Source organism: Corvus moneduloides, chromosome 17 (genome assembly GCF_009650955.1).
Source record: "Corvus moneduloides isolate bCorMon1 chromosome 17, bCorMon1.pri, whole genome shotgun sequence".
NCBI classification, from domain to species: domain Eukaryota; kingdom Metazoa; phylum Chordata; class Aves; order Passeriformes; family Corvidae; genus Corvus; species Corvus moneduloides.
The window spans coordinates 3,387,951-3,398,677 of NC_045492.1; the positions used below are offsets into that span (position 1 = coordinate 3,387,951).

Sequence of the window (10,727 nt, forward strand, 5' to 3'; positions counted from 1 at the left end):
GGTAACGAGGGCTGTTTTCCTGGAGCTTGGGCTCACCTTTGGTGCTTACAGATTAGACAGATGTGAACAGATTGCTTTCATATTTTTACATTATAGGACAAGTGCTCCCACAAGATCCCCTTTAATGCCCGCTAATGGGAAGCTGGAAGGAGCGTGTATTTATTAAGCAACTTTTTGGGGTGGGGGAACTTTCTGCCCAGTGACAGCAAACACTGAAGCAACCAAACTAAGCTGATGCTGCATTCTGGCATCAATCAGCTGAGCCATTAGTCTGAACAGTGGGTGTTTCTCCTCCCTGCCTTTTACTTTCTGTGATGACAAACTTTCCATGGAAGTATAGTTCTGCTCAAATGACGATGAGAAATGGGCTGGGGAACTGCAGGGAGCAAGGGTAGAAGAAAATCTCTACTGCAGACACAAAAATGTTAAGGTTGCACAAGTAAATCCAGTTAGAGGAGAGAGATGTACAGCAGAACCCATCTGTCCATCAGGCCATGGAGAAAATTGCTGTTCTTTTTTCATCCTTTACTGATTTTCCAGGTTTTTTAATTACCTTGCAGCATAGTGTGGACATACTGAGACTGTGGTTTGAGTATGAATGAGCTCTTTTCATTTTTAGAGGAGCTGGTGGTTGGCACCTGACCCCAAAACCCAGTGCTGGAGCTGGCATAACTTCCCATCATGGGGAGTGCTGAGCTCTGGTTTGCAGTGGGAGGGTTGAGCTCCCCATGGGTGCAGGGAAGATCACAACTGCTGTCACTGCAGGGCTCTTTGGGGAGGTGGCTATGAGGGGAACACTCAGTCCTGCAAGGAAAATAAAATTGATGTTAGGCAGTTTTCTCTCATGATTTGGGCTGTTGTGGGAGCTGGATCTTGTGTTGCTGCTGAGAGAGATCTTGGATGGTTGCAGAGTGCAGAACACACACAAAGTCCCTTTGGTAGGACACCCTGCTTTTTTCTCTTCACTTCAAATCCCATAGTGTGTGTCTCTTGCCATTGTAAGGTTCACCTCTTCTGTCTTTCAGAGTAAAAAAAGGCTTGCAAATGTTGGCCCACTTCTGTGAAATTCTTGATTTTCATTTTAAGGGAGTACAGAGAGAAAGCTTGTATTTATAATTCAAGCAGGGAAGGCAGATTCTGCTGTGTTTCCAGGCTAAAAGCACGGTGTGAGAGAGGCCTTGCAGCAGCCCAAAGCAGGTTCCTGCTGCTCTGCTATAAATCTCAGCAAACAGGGGTGCTGCAGCCGGAGCTCTGCTTTCGCACAGGCTGTTGTCATTAGAAAATATGAGGATTTTTCAAAGGTGAATAATGCTGCTCTCCCACACCCCGAGGAGCCACCTGCTTGCTGTCTGCAAGGCCATTCCAAAGGAAGGGATAGGTGAGAGCTGGAGAAGCTTCCCTAGGGAGCAGGGCACTAGCAGCTTCCCGTGGTCAGAGAGCTGGAGGTGTGCACAACCTGTGTCCAAGTTAAATATCTGCTGGTTTCCTCTCCTGTGGAGCCTCTTAGCTGAGAGCTGTAAACACTGCTACTGCAGGCAGACTGCTCTGTCCACCCTTCTGCCCCATCCTTCTGGGGAGATAGCGAGGGGTCACAATAACTATGAGAATTGGTCTTTCAGAGAGGTTACTGGGTGTGGGAAGCATTTCCCGTCCACTTTTGGTCTGTTGGGCCTCTTAACTGTGAATCTGGACGTAGTCAAGGAGAAGGTCCTTGCTGCAGGTGCTCTCTGCTCAAAGTCTGAATGGGGATAGTTTTCTGGTGCTGTATCTCATGCACATCCTGAAGCACATCTCAGACAGCCCCTGCTTCCTTCAAACCCTGTTTTGCAGGAGGATGACTCTGGCACTGCTCTTCTGCCTTCCAACCTCCTTTGAACAACAGCTATGGGTTGAGAGAGATGAAGTTAAAGGACAGATGAGACAGTTTTAAGCCTCAGGGAGGCTTATTAACCTTGTCCCACCTCCTGTTGAGATTCCCATGGCCCAGTCTTTGACACATAGTGGGATGGTCATCGAGGAGGATTCCCTGCTCTGAGCTTCAGAGGTCCTTATGCATCTTACTGGACTGAGTGAGCCCTGGCTCCCTAGGGAGGAGGGAATGCTTTTCCAGGGTGATTCACCTCTCTGCTGTGCTAACACTGTGAGAACCACACTCTAAAAATACTTATTTATTTCCCTTGACTTCAAGTTGGCTTGCAGAAGTGAAGACATTTCCTTTTGGGCAAAGAGTCCTTCCCTGATGGATCAACAGGTCCCTGAATTTGATGTGTGAATGTCAGAAATTTACACACTGAGATCCCAGATTCAGTTATTTGAAAGTGTTTTGATGTGTTCTGTATTGAGGTCTAAGGCTGCATGCCTGGCATTGATTTAATTTCAGACTTTCTTTTTCATTGGGAATCTTCCCTTCAAGCTGTCATGTTTATTTTACCATTCTCCAAATCCTATTCACTTATACATGTTTCCTTAGTGGCATTTCTGGGATGACATGGGATTGTACCAAGGTCTTAAGAGGTCTTTTTTCATCTAGCCTTTTATCTTTCTAAAGCTTCATGTTATCTGAGAAGTACTTCAAACTGAATCTCACTGTCCTCTCATGTCTTCTAAGTAAAAAGTATGAAATAAGCTTAGTCCAAATCCCTGGAGGAATATTTTCTGATTGACAAGTCCTTGCAAATATGTCCTGGGACCTGTCTGTTCTGCCTAATAAATCATCATTAACTCTCAGCAGATGAAGAGAGATTCTCTTCATCTGACAGGGTATCAATTCACTTGCCTTAATGTATATAAGGTTTTAGGTCTCTCCCCCAGCGGTCTCCAAGAGAGGCTTTCTGTCAAGTGAAAAAATGGGATTCGGGCAGCAGAACTGAGCTGCCAGGTTTGCCAGTGATGGACGACGCAGGTGGGAATGCAGCTCTTTCCTCCTCTGCTTTATTGATCCTCTGGCTCTGGCCAGTGCAGCAAAGTTTCTGCAGTGCGAAAACCAAGCAGAAAATGAATAAGGGGGAGACAATGGCCTAAAGTCAGAGTCCAAGCCTGGCTGCTCTTGGGGAGAGCTTTTAGGAGGCTGTCAGCAATGTCACCTCTGACTTGGGCCAGTGCCCAAGGCCTCACAGGACAGAAAGTTAGTCTGGCACCAACCCACTGATGGTAATACCATGTGGAAGGCAGTTTTCCATTCTCTTGATCATCATCTTATTTAGGCACATCAACAACGAGCTCTTCACAAGCAAATCAAGAAACTGATATATGGCAGGCAAGATGTGGTTTCATTGTTCACTGTTGGCCAGAACCTTCCCATGCTGGAGTTGAGAGGCTTGCTCTGGTTGGTGGGCTGTGCCACACGTTATCTGCCCTTCTCTCCTGGAGTTCCTCACTTCGGCTGTCCAAAATTTCAAAGATGAAATCCAAAGCCCCAACTCACCACATTGTCCTCCTCTGCCTAGGCCATGATTCTGAAGGAGGCTTTTTACGTGCTAATAAATTAGAAGTAATCCCCAAAATGCGCTGGGACATTACAAAATAATAAAAACCAGAATAGTTACAAAGTACACAAATTCTTGCTAACATCAAACACAATCCAGATATTTCACTAAGGCCTTAGTTTTCTTTTGTTATCTTTCTTAAGTATTTGTAAAGTAAAAAAACTACTCCTATGTATAACTGCAGTTTACATTCTTTTGCATTTTTCCTCATAAACACCAAGATAAAAAAAAAAAGAAAAAGAAAGATTTAAGGATTCTTTAATTTAATCCTTTCCCTCCAAGAGCTCAGCTATAAAGAAATACACCAGACGGAAATGTTTTAATGCACTCACAGAAGTGGCAATACTGAAATCTCTGCAGTATTTTAGTCATTGTGTTTGAATACCAGGATCCTGCTTAGAAAAAAAAGTAGTTTATTGTCTATTTGTTGGCTTAGTTGCTATGGCAGAGAGTTCAACGTGAGTGGCTCTGTGGGGAGGCAAACACCGCCTGGTATTTGAAATTGGGTTGTGGCCTTGGAGGAACACAACAGAATTTGTGCTGTCCATCAAAAGAGATGTGTGGGGAATATTCTGAGAAGAGTCCAGGACTCTCCCAAGATTCTGATATCCCAGCAGAATGTTAGTGCTCCCAGATCCACAGGGACTATGAGAGTACCAGGGGAAGTCAGATAAAAAGGCTGAGTTTGTTGAGATGAATTGTCTGGAAGTAAGTAGACACAATTGGGTGTTTTTGCCCAGCTGGGGTGAGAAGTTGGGGCACGGAAAAAAATTCCAAAGAAACATGTAGCAGATGCCACCAACCAGGAGAAGGAAAGATGAAGAAAGGAAAATTATTATGGTTGAGGCTGTAATGAAAACACTCTGGGTGTCCAGATAAAGGAATCTGCAGAAAAGTAAAAATCACAGAATAGTTTGGGTTGGAAGGGACCTTAAAGATCATCTCATTCCAAACCCCTGTCATGGCCAGAGAGACTTTTCACCAGACTGGGTTGCTCCAAGCCCCGTCCAACCTGAGCTTGGAATAATTTTTTCTGTTAATCACTAAATTGTGTGTCATCGAGTGCAAACAGGATTAAAAGATCTACTCAAATATTTCCATTCTGAATGTGCAACTATGGGAATAGTCACCCTGTTAAGATTGTCCTAGATGTAAATCAGGTCCTTTTTAATGTATCTACACAACTTGCTTTTCAGTCTTCCCCATTCCACAGGAAAGCTGAACTTTTGAGTCTGTTCTCCTTCCTAGCCTTGACTCTTTCAAAAAAACCCCGATTATTTTTATTGTCTGGTCCATTTTTTCAAGCTTTTGACAAGGCTTTTGAAAGAAGCTACTTGAAATCTGTGCTAACATAGAAAATAATAATAAAACACCTTTATCCCTCAAGATTTTGCCCAGTTTTTAGGTTGTGAAAGCATAGCTATGTAAAGGTGGCATTCAGGGAATTGCTGCCTGCACTGCCTCTGGGGATTGAAGGAAAAACAGGGCTTGGGGCATGGAGCAAAAGACCAAAGAAATGTGCGGCAAACGGCCACCAGCCAGCAGATGGAAAGATGAAGGAAGGAAAATTCAGCTACTCATGAGGTGGAGGCTGTGATATAACGAGTCTGGGTGCCCAGATAAAGGAGCCATCAGTGGAAAGTTAAAATAAGTAGTTAGAATCAGTCATCACTGGAGCATCAGTGTCAAGAGTCACCAAACAAAGAGCAGAGCCCTTTTCTTTCTTATGTCTGGCAAGTGAAGGAGGTGTTGCCTTATAAAAAGGAAATTTCTTAGAGTGCCTTCCAGCACTCAGCCCTGAACCACTCAGTGCTTGGCACTTCTGCAGCGCCTCTCACCTGGGAAAACACTGAGTGAGAGACCTCGTAACACTTTTGTGGTGTGAGGTAAATCACATCATCCTGAACGTGGCCCTCTTGTTGGATGGACTCCGAGCTGCTGGAGTGCCAGTGGACTGGGGTTTATCCAATTTCTCAGTCAGACAAAGCAGAAGGAAACAACCCTGTGGAATAAGAAGTCAGGAGTTCTGCTCCTTTTTTTATTATGGCATGTGTCATAAATTTACAAAGGGTTCCCAACAGCACGAACACTGTCAGGCTTGTTACAGCATCACGACTTGTTTATGGCTTGGTTAACTGCACACACACACATAAAATCTACCACAGTTGTGTGGAATTCATAGCAGAAACTAACATTAGTTACCTCGTGAACTTTGGTTTATTGTGATCCTAAATTAGGTCTCTCTCTGTAGCTAAGTAATATTCAGTAATTTCAGTGTTCTGCAAGAGGTTAACCAAGTGTTGGTGTCTTAGTGCAAGCAGGGGCTGTGTTTTCTCATGGCCTGTTACAGAACTATTGCATCTGTTACATTTCTGTTGATAGCAGCTTCAGAAAACCTGGCCAGTTTCCAGAGCAGTACCTTTTTTTCATCACTGTCATCTTCTGTCAGTTCATCTCTCAGTCATAAACATTTTAAAACAAAGTCTACTGTCTGTTGTTTAATATTCCTTCCATTAGCCATGCCCTGCACTTTCATTGCAGGCACCTGACGTTAACTTTTGGCACAGATAGTGTTTTACAAATTTTTACAAATCTAAAATACCTTGCTGACACTACCAGACCCCCCAGGCACGCTTAGGAAATTGCCATAACTATCTCTATTTTACAGAAAAGCTCTAAAGGAGACTCAGACAGAAGCGATACCCCAATTTTCGTTCGGGGACCGTAATTTAGGTGCCTTGTTAGTTGTGCTCTCAGCACTTCAGCCTGAATTTTACTGCTGTTAAATAATCAACTCTAACAGGATACCTGTGTGCTTTATTCTCCTGGAAACAAGGCATTGTGAGCAGGATGCCCCAAAAGGATGTGCACACAATAGCAATTTTAGCCCCTTTAAAAACTGAAGCTTCTCTCTTGAACAATAGACAAGGACTTAAGAAGCCTTGCAGATCCTCTGCAGGAATTTCAATGTGCTTACAACTTTTTTATTATCTGGCCTTCATATCTTTTTTTATATTTTTATTCCTGTCCTTCATCTGTGCTGTTTTCCTGCAGTAATTTCACGACCTTCTGGTGAGGTATGATGTGTCCCAGCTAGTGGAGGTCTCGTTCCTTGGTATTGACTGTGCTGTGTTATTGGAAACCTGTGGTTCAGTTTATAACCCATCATATTTTCCCTGTCTCTCTCCAGAGGAATAGTGCTTCTGATTAATTTTATTAGTGGGTTTATTTCAGTTCAAAATGAGGCGTGGGTTTCCAAGTGACAGAAAATAGTCCTTTTCTTAGAGTATAACAATGTAGTTCAGAGAGGCATTATCCAGAGAAAATGAGAAGATTTTAAAGGTTTCTTTAAAGGAAGAAAATTTCAGGCTTGATTAAAAACAGAACTGAAGGGGGAAAGAAAGGTTCAGCAGTAATTCCAAAACAGGAGTTGCAAAGATTTTTTTCCATGCTGCTGTAGTCTATTACCCTCACAGCAACACAGTGCTGAACACCGGGTGGCAAAAATTTCATTAGACTAGGAGCTAGTGTACAAAATTCAGAAATTTCCAGGTGAAAGAGAGGGGATGGACTGAGAACTTGAGGAACTAAACCTTAGTACAAGAAGAAAAGGGAGGAACCACAAATTCTGTGTCAGTCTCTGGATCCAAGGGCACCAAATGAAGTGGTTTTCATGGTCTTGTCCTGAGTAAGACTATTCATCTTAATTTCTTCCCCTTGCCTTGCAAATATCTGATGTAATTGGTAGCTAGTGACCAATTCTGGAATTCTTTCTTTTCTCCCAAGACAGGCAGTATTTTTCCTACGCTGAGGACCACGTTCGTCACAGAACGTTTCCTCGTTTTTATTCCAGCTTCCTACCTTTACAGCCGAGCTCCTTTCTCATCTGTGAATCATCTGCCTTGCCTCTCGATACCAAAAGTGAAGTGAATACTACATTTTCCTTAAATTCAATGATCTTCTCTCCCAGCCCATCTCTTTTTAAAGCATTCATCAAGCAAATTATGGAGTCTCAAGGGTATGAAGTCTTCTGTTCAACTCTTTTCTCCTGTTTAAAGCAGTGAAGGCAGGGAGCAGAAATTAATGTAACTTTTGTCTCTGCCTTGACTTCAGAGAGCTCTTAAAGCAGAGCATTTCTTCTGATCAAAAGCTTTCTCCAAGGTGGTGCTCGCTTTACTCAGAGCCTGTGTGCATTCATCTTCCTCAACACTTCATCAATCACACAGGGGAAGGCTGTTGTGGAGGGTCCTGGCTGAAATTCTGCCTGTTGTCTGGTTTAAATTGGGGGTTAATGGTTTGGTACCTTTGTAGAACAAGCCCCTGTGGAGCAGGGAGTGCTCTGGGAGCACTGGGAGCTCAGCCCATGGTTGTTGACTCTGCTCACCCCTCCACACTGGGGCTTTCCAGTTAAGTTTTTCAGTGTTAGAAAGTCCAGCACTGCTTGATTCTAATGACCTTCATTGTGCCAACAGAAGTGACTTACTTTTCCTGGCTGACAGTTATATACTTTTGTAAATGAATGATTGCACTACCTGGTTCATGGTTATGCATCTGTCGACAGCTACAGGTTTAACTTCATTTTCATGAGTTATTTACAAGGGCAGAGTTAATTACAATGGTTTTTTTACCCAGTTTGAATACAGGGTACGTACACAACTCATATGAAATATTTCAGATATCTGTGATCTTTTTCTGAAATGGCAAAGGCTGAACTATTGCAGAACATTAAAACCAAACAAGTAACCCTTTTCTCCAAGAGCTCTAATCTAGAATAAACTTCCAGCCCAGCAGTCACAAATCAAAAAAAAGATTGTAGTAACAGCATTTTGTACTTCCAGGTGTCTTTATATTCCTTGTATGCCCATTTCCCCTGTATAACACATTCAAATTTTTATCCTTTACGTAAAAGCAATTTCATTTTACGTCACTTGTTATAGCACAGAGTAAATCTACACAGGTAGGTGGTTTTTAGCAAATTTATTTATCCTATAAGTCTCCTCAGCAGATCATTGGCGAGCCAACATATCAAGACACGTCTTGAAAAGGTAGAAGGAGTCATTCAGAAGATGAAAAGAAGTTAAATAGGTTCAGAGTTGGTCATAGTTTAAAAAAGTTTGAAAGCATTGTAAGGAAGAAGGAAAGGCTGATGGAATTCCAGACCCACCTCGCCCCACTACCCATGGGAAGGAATAATGTCAATTTTCAGCACCGAAAAATTACTTTGAATGAGCCCCAAATAAGGAGAAGTCTGACCTCATCATGAGACATTCTGTGTTCTCATTTCTCTTCGGTTTTCATTTTTTAGGATCCAGAATGCAAACCTTCTTGACACAGGCTAATAGACAGAAATTCCACTTGTGAACTCCAGTTGAATCGTAAGTCGTTGGGAGTGGACCAATTATTTTCCTTGAAAAGAGGGCTGAAATAAGGATGTCAGCATGACCCTCACAGTGTGGCACACTAACTAGTTAAACAAACTTTTGGGAGTTGAATTAGTAGGCTCCAGGCTCCTTAATCCCATGGCAACAATCAGCCTTAAGGATCTTTTAACCTGTCATTAGAGATGCAGGAAAAAGAATAAAACAATTAAAGAATGGAAGATGTTAGGTAGGAAGCAAGGTTTTCGTTTTAACAATATCCCTTAATCCTTTTTCCTTTAGCTATTTCTGAGGAAAACTCAGGTTTAGATACTTTCAGGCGGTAAAAAAAAAAAAAAAAAGAAAAAAGAGGAATATTTGGGAGAAAAGAGCAGTTAGTAGAGATAAGGGAGCTGATGTTACTGCTGCTGCTATTGTTCCTGTTGAAATCTAATTCTAATGCCTGGGGGAAAAAAAAGAAAGAAAAAACCTGAGACACTCACAACAGGAGCAAGAAGAGATTAGCAAAGGAAAGATGCATCCTCTGTCTTCTGTGGGACAGATCTTACCTGGCAGTTATACTTGTAGAGAAGCAGACAGAGCCTGTGATCTGATCAGCTTCTCCAGCGCTCACGTGGGGATACTGAAACTTTGCTTTTAGCTTCATTTCCAGTAGCAAACACAGCCGTGCTGCAGAGAGATAATGAAGTCTTGCATGGCTGACCCTGCCTTTTTCAGTTCTAATAGGAGAAGAAAATAGAAGAGGAGAATAGAAAATATAAGTAGATCTGTGAGGAGTAAAAATTACTGAAGCCTTGTTTTCTACCGATGTGTGTCCAGCGGCTGACCGGATTTCCTGCCTGAGAAGATTACAGAGGAAATTCTTGCATGTTTAAGCCCCTTATCTTGGGGCTCTGAGCAACCTGTTCTAGTGGAAAGTTTCCCTGCTGGGAGCAGGGTGGGTGGAATGAGATTTAAGGTCCCTTCTAACCCAAACCGTTCTGTGATCTCACAACTACTACCTCATGCAGCATTAGCCACCCTTCACCCCTTGCTGAGCACTTCTAGGGGCATTAATGTGTTCCTGTTCCTCCTTCCCCTACTCCCAGCTGCCCATCCTCACCACACTTGGGAGGATCCAGTTGTCTCTGAGCTTTCTACTGTCAGTTCTGCTCAAGACAGAGCTACAGGCTTAGGAGCTGTGTGTGAGGTGAAGGCATGAGAACGCCAGCGGGATCACATGAGCCTTGTTTCCATAGTAAATGAGGCTGAGAAGGTGGAGGAAGAAAGAAGAGCCATATGGCAAGTGGTGATGGCAGGAACCAGAGCTCTCTTCTGAGGGTGGCTTCAGGGTTTAGTCATGTATTGGAGCCAGAGATATCATTTCTCTGAATCAGGCAAGATGTTTTACAGGATCACATGGAGTTGCAAGAGTATCAGGGATCTAGGAAATGATAAGATTTGTTGTTATGGTAAACACAGTTCTTCTTCTTCATGTCTTTCTATCATGTCTTTCTGAAAATATTTGGTCACTTTCCCTTTTATTTATTTGTTTATTCATTTTATTTGATAAGATACCCAAATTCTGATGGCTCACGTTGTTTTTGAGGCCATTTTTTCCTTTCTACTAGAACCAGGTTTCTTCCACCCAGCCTGGCAGGAGCCTCTGTTGGGGGGTTTGGCCATCCGTTGCCTCCCCCAGCCCCCACCACATCTCTTAGAGATGACAGTTTTCATCTGATCTGTAATTCCTGCCTTTTCTACATCCAACCCCCACATCAGGTCAGACCATGGGGCACGTGGAGGTAGTGCCAAGCAATAGGACAAGAGGAAAGGGCAGGAACTGCTGCACAGCAAGTTCTACCTGAATATGATGAAAAACCTC

General features: G+C 43.0%; 1 long non-coding RNA gene across 2 annotated transcripts in view; it reads right to left on the reverse strand.

The window, feature by feature from the left end:
• Positions 1-9,098, reverse strand: part of LOC116452783 — a 29,696-nt gene extending 20,598 nt beyond the window's left edge. For both annotated transcript variants that reach the window (XR_004243601.1, XR_004243602.1), the window contains exon 1: positions 8,739-9,098. This is a non-coding gene — a long non-coding RNA (uncharacterized LOC116452783). The remainder of the gene's footprint in view (positions 1-8,738) is intronic.
• Between the last annotated feature and the right edge of the window lie 1,629 nt (positions 9,099-10,727).